The sequence below is a fragment of the Cebus imitator genome, unplaced genomic scaffold, assembly GCF_001604975.1.
Source record: "Cebus imitator isolate Cc_AM_T3 unplaced genomic scaffold, Cebus_imitator-1.0 Scaffold445, whole genome shotgun sequence".
Taxonomy (NCBI): Eukaryota; Metazoa; Chordata; class Mammalia; order Primates; family Cebidae; genus Cebus; species Cebus imitator.
The window spans coordinates 44367-52343 of NW_016107760.1; positions in this window are offsets into that span (position 1 = coordinate 44367).

Consider the following 7977-nt stretch of genomic DNA (forward strand, 5'->3'; position numbering starts at 1 on the left):
CCAATTTTTGTATTTTAAGTAGAGATGGGGTTTCACCATGTTATCCAGGCTGGTCTCAAACTCCTGACCTCAAGTGATCTGCCCGCCTTAGCCTCCCAAAGTGTTGGGATTACAGCCGTGAGCCGCCGTGCCTGGCCTAGCTTCTTCTTGAATTGAAGAAAATCTGGGGAGATGCCCTAGGCAGGGGTGGTCTACATCACAGCACAAGTAAGAGAGGATGGAGCTAAAGTCGTGACCCCTCTCTTGGGACTCCACACTCTGGACCTTGAAATATATTCTTTTCCACCTATGCCTCATTTTCATTCCCTCTCCGTTTCCTCCCTCTCCTCCCTTTATACTCTCATGCTCACCCTTTCATCCCCTTCCCTTACTTATTTTTTCATCCTCTTTCTCTTCTCCTACCTATGCTTAGCAAGGCCGATGCCTCCTAGCCACAAGGCTAAGCTAAACGCTGATATTCTCTGCTTGTCAAATGAACCCAGTCGGCCACCACATATCTTTTAAGTGACCGTAAAGTACACAGCAGGAATTGTAAGAAGTAAAATTGACTTAAGGCAAGGTTCCCACCCTCGATGCACTTACAATGTAGTTGGGAAGATAAAGTGTGTTCACATGAAAAGATAATTAGCAATTAAGTCAAAGCAGGGGACAGTGAAATGCTTTCTTACCCAAAACATGAGGCATGTTGGATTTGGGCAGGTTCTGTTACCAGGAGAGGGCCTTGACTGCAAGTTGTCCAGGTTCTTGGCATTTTGAACAAATAATTGGACAAAACGCATAGCAAAGCAAAGAAGGAATGAAGCAAGGAAAGCAGAGATTTATTCAAAATGAAAGTACACTCCACAGTGTGGGAACAGGCGGACCAGCGGCTCAACGGCCCCGATACAGAATCTTCTGGGGTCCAAATACCCCCAAGAGGTTTCCCATTGGCCACCTGGTGTTCACCCCATGTAAATGAAGTTGTGGCCCACAATCAGAGGCTGAAGTGAAGTTACAGAGGTCACACTCCTATGCAAACATCTGATTGGTTGTGGAAAGCAACCAATCAGAGGTTAGAGTGAAGTTACAAAAAGTTGCACTTCTATACAAAGACTTGTTCCCCAATCAGTCTGATTGGTTGGGATAGCAACCAGAGGCTGAAGTGAAGATACAAAGTTACACTTCTATGCAAACGTCTGATTGGTTGCAAAAAGCAATTTTTCATCTGCTTTTTTCAGCCAATCAGAGGTACTTTCAGTTTCCCATCTGCCACACAGAAAGGTGGGCATTTGCAATGGGAGCAACCTCTGGTTCTTTTGTTACTTAGGCATGGAAAGTTAGAACTTTCCTTTCAATTTAGTTCTAGGAAGTCAGCGTGAAATGGCCTTAGGTTCCCTGCCTCCAGACTCTATTCTCCTGCCTCAATTCTAAGCAGGTGACTTTGAGTCTCAAAGGCCACCAGACTGCCCTAGGAAGAAAGAGGGAGGAGGTGCTAGGAACCCAGGGCCTTTCCCAAGCAGAGGCCCATCCTCTAACAATAAAGGTCACAGACCTGAGTACTGTGGTAGTCAGGCCCAGGTGGGCAGATCCTTGAGAGTCAGAATGTCACAAAAAAACCTCTCAGAATATCCTGGCCATCCTTGAGCATGAGTGCCTCATTGAATATTGCCTCCCTGAGAACAAAAGAACTATGGCAAAACTTCCTGATGGCTGGATTTTTGATAGTGTTGTCTTGATGTTCAGTCATATGTCTACAGTCATAACTAGAGTGGGCTACTCTTACAGGCACTATATGAAAACTCCAGGATTTCCCTAGAGACCAGACCAACCCCCCCCCACCCCAAATACTAAGTTTTTAGAGGTAAGAGAGAAGAGCAAGCTTCTGGTAGCCGGTCTGATTTCTGGCCTCTATAAACTAAGTGTATTAGGCTTAGAGGGAAAAATCTATCTGCTGAATGAAACACTCCCCAGCAACATGGCGGGTGGCACAGAGCAGATAGGCACAGTATACCAAAGAAACTCTTTGTTTTCTTAGGGAAATTTCTTTGTTTTCTTGGGGTAGTAATGCCCAGTGTTCCCAGTGTTCTCCCTACCTTCTTTCTGTTGCCTTTGGGATTATAATTATTTGGGGTCATAATCAAAATTGCATGGTTGTTTATAAATTGTATGTCTGACCACTCTCTAGCCCAAATATAATCATTGGTCTCTCCATGTTTGCTGGAGCCAAAGAAGGTACCTACCAAGAACCAAAACAACAGATAATAAATGTGTTCAAACTAGTAAAGCAATAGTTACTTGAGTTTATACAAGTAATATCTGCTGGGCCATTTTCTCAATGGTCCCCTGTAAAGAACAATTATGTGTCTAATGGTGAATCAAGATTTGTGGAAATCCTAAAAACAATTATTTGGATTTTTGTTGCAGAAGAATCTTTGGAGTTGGAGGAAGGAGTATTATACCCAACAGTATAAGACATACAGGGTACAGAAATATGTCAAAAAAAACTATTAACAAGGCTGGACTTGGTGGCTCATGCCTGTAATCCCAGCACTTTGGGAGTCCGAGGTGGGTGGATCATGAGGTTAGGCATTCAAGACCAGCCTGGCTAACATAGTGAAACCCGTCTCTACTAAAAAAATATATATATATACAAAAATTAGCTGGGCATGGTGGCACGCACCTGTAATCCTCGCTACTCGGGAGGCTGAGGCAGGAGAATTGCTTGAACCCGGGAGGTGGAGGTTGCAGTGAGCCGAGATCGTGCCACTGCACTCCAGCCTGGGTGACAGAGTGAGACTCCACTTCAAAAAATAAAAATAAATAAATAAATAAAAAACTATTAACAATTATGTAAACATAACACAGGACTTGTTCTTTACAGGAATTTCTTTCTCTCTGCCTTTTATCAAAACTGTATCAAAATGTCACAGTTGGTTGCATGCGGTGGCTCACATCTGTAATTTCAGCACTTTGAGAGGCTGAAATAGGTGGGTCACTTGAGGTCAGGAGTTCAAGACCAGCCTGGCCAACATAGTGAAACGCCAACTCTACTAAAAATACAAAATTAGCCAGGCGTGGTGGTGGGTGCCTGTAATCCCAGCTACTCGGGAGGCTGAGGCAGGAGAATCACTTGAACTCAGGATGCAAAGGTTGCAGTGAGCCGAGATTGCACCATTGTACTCTGGCTTGGGGGACAGAGTGAGACTCCTTCTCAAAAAAAAAGGAATATTCTAGAGTATTCAAACCTCAGAGAGAGAATATTTTGGTCAGGAGGGTGTGGATGAGGTGACAGAGGGAGTATTATACAAGCACACACAGACCCAAATCAATAAGCTGAATGCCAATCTCTTAGTATCTATAATCCACATCTATAGACTTGGTATAGAAAAAAAACCCTATAATTGTACCATGTGTCTTATTTACCACAAAAGTATGGGAGAATAATTTCTCAGTTCACAGAAGCATCAGAGTAATATAGAATCTTGAAAACCAAGTGATGTTTAACTCTCATCCTCCATCCCTTACCCTCAACCAGAAGCTTCTTGGTGACAATGACCAGCTTCAGTCCTATCCACTCAGCACCTTCCCTTACAGCAGAGCAAGCAGCAAGAGCTGAGAGGGGTAACCAGGCACTCAGTTCTCACAGTGGCATGAAACTGCATTTTTAGCTCTGCTTTCAGAAAACACCTTCCAAACAATTAGTGTCTTCACTGAAGTTCCTACCATCTGTTGTCTTGGCAGTGCTCTGCGATTCCCTAGCTGTGACCACTCTAACAGGGGACCAAAGACCTAGCCTGAAGGTCCTCCCAACATCACTTTTGTGTAAGTGCCTGAGGGATTCAAGGGTTGGCTGGAGAGCTGTTAAAACGGTGCTCACAATGCAGCAATGGTCCATTCCACATGCACAAGGCTGTACACTTACAAACTACTTCACATACATGATTTCATGAGATCCTGTCAGCTACCCAGTGACACATGCAGAGCACATACTGTCCTCACTTGAGAGATGGGAGAACTGAAGCTCAGATCAGTGATGTGATCTACCAGAGGCCACACAATCCACAGGTGGTGCAGCTTTCTGACGTGAAGGTGCTCCCAACGTTGTGTGTCTCCATGTCTCACATCATCTATTTGGAAAAGAAACATGTTACTCTGTGCCTTCTCAGGCTGAGGCATGTCACTGAGAGTACAATGGGAGGCTGGTCGTGGTGGCTTGCTCCTGTAATCCCAGCACTTTGGGAGGCCAAGGCGGGTAGATCACCTGAGGTCAGGAGTTCGAGAACAGCCTAGCCAACATGGTGACAACCCATCTCCACTAAAAATACAAAAAATTAGCTGGGTGTGGTGGCACATGCCTATAATCCCAGCTACTCCGGAGGCTGAGGCAGGAGAATCACTTGAACCCAGGAGATAGAGGTTGCAGTGGGCTGAGATCGCGCCACTGCACTCCAGCCTGGGCAACAAGAGCAACATTCCATGTCAAAAAAAAATAGAGAGAGAGTATATGAGGTACTTCCTTGGAAAAACAAACGCTTCCAGAGAAGGGATACGGTTCAGGTTTACAGATGAGCCAACAGAGATCCGAATGAAAAAAAGAACCAGGAGAGGGAGGGAGAATAGAAATTGGTCTCAAACATTTCTGAATAATTAGGGTTTTTTTTTAAACTTTTTTTTTCTCTCTTTAATGCTTTTTTTTGAGACAGGGTCTCACTCTGTCACCCAGGCTGGAGTGCAGTGGTGCCATCTTGGTTCACTGCAACCTCTGCCTCCTGGGTTCAAGTGATTCTTGTGCTGCAGCCTCTCTAGTAGCTGGGATTACAGGTGCCCAACACAACACCCAGCTAATTTTTATATTTTTATTTTATTTCATTTTATTTATTTATGAGACAGAGTCTCCCTCTGTTACCCAGGCTGGAGTGCAGTGGTGCAATCTTGGCTCACTGAAACCTCCGCCTCCCAGGTTCAAGTGATTCTCCTGCCTCAGCTTCCTAAGTAGCTGGGATTACAGGCACATACCACCATGCCCAGCTAATTTCTGTAATTTTTGGTAGAGACGGGGTTTTGCCATGCTGGCCAGGCTGGTCTCAAATTCCTGGCCTCAGGTGATCTGCCTGCCTCGGTCTCCCAAAGTGCTAGGATTACAGGCGTGAGCCACTGCGCCTGGCCTAATTTTTGTGTTTTTAGTAGAGAGATGAGGTTTCATCATGTTGGCCAGGCTGGTCTCGAACTCCTGGTCTCAAATGATCCGCCCACTTTTGCCTCCCAAAGTTCTGGGATTACAGGTGTGAATCACTGCACCCGGCCTCTTTAATACTTTTTTCAAAATAGAGAACGACTGTAGACCTGCTATACCCATGTTGGTCTTGAACTCCTGGGCTCGAGGAGTTCTCCTGTCTTGACCTCCCAAAGTGTTGGGGTTACAAGTGTGAGCCACTGCGCCCAGGCAGAATTTTTTTTAAGAACTGTGTTCCTTAATGGAGACCCTGCTACTGTGTTCAGAGTTTCTCAATCTTGGCACTATTGACACTTCAGGCTACCGGAAACTTTCATGTGGGACTGTTCTGTACATCTTAGGATGTTTAGAAGTGTCACTGGCTTCTGTCCACTAGATGTCAGCAACACCTCCCTATCCAAACCTCCTGTTGCCTCAAGGAAAAATGTCTCCAGACGTAGCAAATGTGCCCTGGAAGGCAAACTCACCCAGCTGAAAACCAATGCTTTAAACCCACCCTGTGCAGAGGGCCAGGGAGATGTGCGCAAGTCACATCACTCTCCTGCCTCCTGCTAGGCTCCCCAGTCACCCTCGGGGGAAATTTCAACACCTGAGGGAGACGTCCGAGGCCGTTCACCTTCTGGGCCCTGCCAACCTCTCTAGTCCCTCTCTTCTGCCTCACAGTCTGCTCTGCAGAACTGCTCGTAGAGTTTCCCACATAGCCATCCTGTTTGTGTCTCCACCCTCATGCTATTCCCTCTGCTTGGAATGTCCTCCCCTCAGCTGTTTGTCTCGTAAATCCCATCCAGCCTTCCAGACAGCTTAGTGTCACATCCCCTGGAAACACATCCCTAAGCTCTTTCCTTTCCCCCAACCCAAGGCTGAGTTGCCCCACCTCTGCCCTCCCACAGCACCGTCTGCAAATTTGTCATAGTGAGGAAAGAGACCCAGGTATCTAAGGTCACCTCCCCCTTGACTTCCACACTGCATTTCAATAGAAGAAACGGCTGGCCAACCAGCCGCCACGGCACCTCCTTAATTGCCTTCCTATAGATAGCAGGCATAGTATGGGGGAATCCTTCTAGAAGGCATTGTTTTTAAACAAGATCAAACCCCGACCCCACGCCTACTCCATGGACCAAGATCCTTTCACATGTAATTTCTAAAACTGTAAACCCAAGACCCTTTCACATGTAATTTCTAAAACTGTAAACCCAAGACCCTTTCACATGTAATTTCTAAAACTGTAAACCCAAGACCCTTTCACGTGTAATTTCTAAGGCTGTAAACCCGAGACCTTTTCACATGTAATATCTAGAGTTGTAAGCCTATATAAAGGAAGAGCTTCTCTCTCTCTTTTTTTTTTTTTTTTTGGGACGGAGTTTCGCTCTTGTTACCCAGGCTAGAGTGCAATGGCGCAATCTCAGCTCACTGCAACCTCCGCCTCCTGGGTTCAAGCAATTCTCCTGCCTCAGCCTCCCGAGTAGCTGGGACTACAGGCGAATGCCACAATGCCCAGCTAATTTTTGCATTTTTAGTAGAGACAGGGTTTCACCATGTTGACCAGGATGGTCTCGATCTCTTGACCACGTGATCCACCCGCTTCGGCCTCCCAAAGTTCTGGGATTATAGGCGTGAGCCACCGCGCCTGGCCTAGGAAGAGCTTCTCTTTGTTAGAGGAGCTCGGCTGTTAGACAACTATGTCGCCTTGCTCCTGGCCGAATAAATCACCTCTTCCTTCCTAGTTCCGTGTCCAAGAGGTCTGTTTCTCGCAGTGGCTCCTGCTTCAACAGCACTTATCCTTCACATAGTTTTCTGTCACTCCCACTGATGGAGCTCCTGCAGAGGACTGCTGTGTCACATTCATTTACTTTATGTCATTTTATTTTATTTTTTGGTAGAGATGGGGTTTTGCTATATTGGCCAAGCTGGTCTTGAACTCCTGGCCTCAAGTGATCTGCCCGCCTCAGCCTCCCAAAGTGCTGGGATTACAGGCGTGAGTCACCACACCCGTCCTGCGGTGTCATATTCAAATCTGAGGTACAGCACCTGGCATATAGCATTTACTCAATCAGTGTTTAGTGAAGTGAACCACAAAGAACAATACACTAGGCTAGGAGTCAAAACATCAGGATTCTAGTCCCAGCTCTGCCACTGGCTAGCTAGGTGATCATCTGGTTACCAAACAAAAGGCAGCGCCATTCTCTTCCTCTTCCTTATGAATATGTATGGCTTCCTCTGTTTTTTCAGTCTTTTCCTATTGACTACTTTATTTGACCTTACAAGTAATAGCCTGGTAGATGTAATTTCAAATAAGAATCATCCTTCCAAACTTCCAAAGAAATGAACAGTATATGTCAGCACTACCATCATACAAAACAGAAGACAGAAGAACTTGTTTGTATTTGTATGAGCATAAAGAAACCCTATTGGCCAGGTGCAGTTGCTCACACCTGTAATCCCAACACTTTGGGAAGCCAAGGCTGGCGAATCTGTTGAGCCCAGGAGTTTGAGACCACTGGGCAATACAACAAAACCCTGTCTCTATGAAAAATAAACAATTAACCAAGCATGGTGGTGAGCGCCTGTGGTCCCAGCTACTCAGGAGGCTGAGGTGGGAGGATCGCTTGAGCCCAGAAAGCAGAGGTTACAGTGAGCTAAGATCTCGCCACTGCACTCCAGCTTGGGTGACAGAGTGAGACCCTGTCTCAAAAAAAGAAAGAAAAATAAATCCTATTGACCATTTTTGGTTTGGGATTTAATAAAAAAGTGTTGTTTTTTTTTTT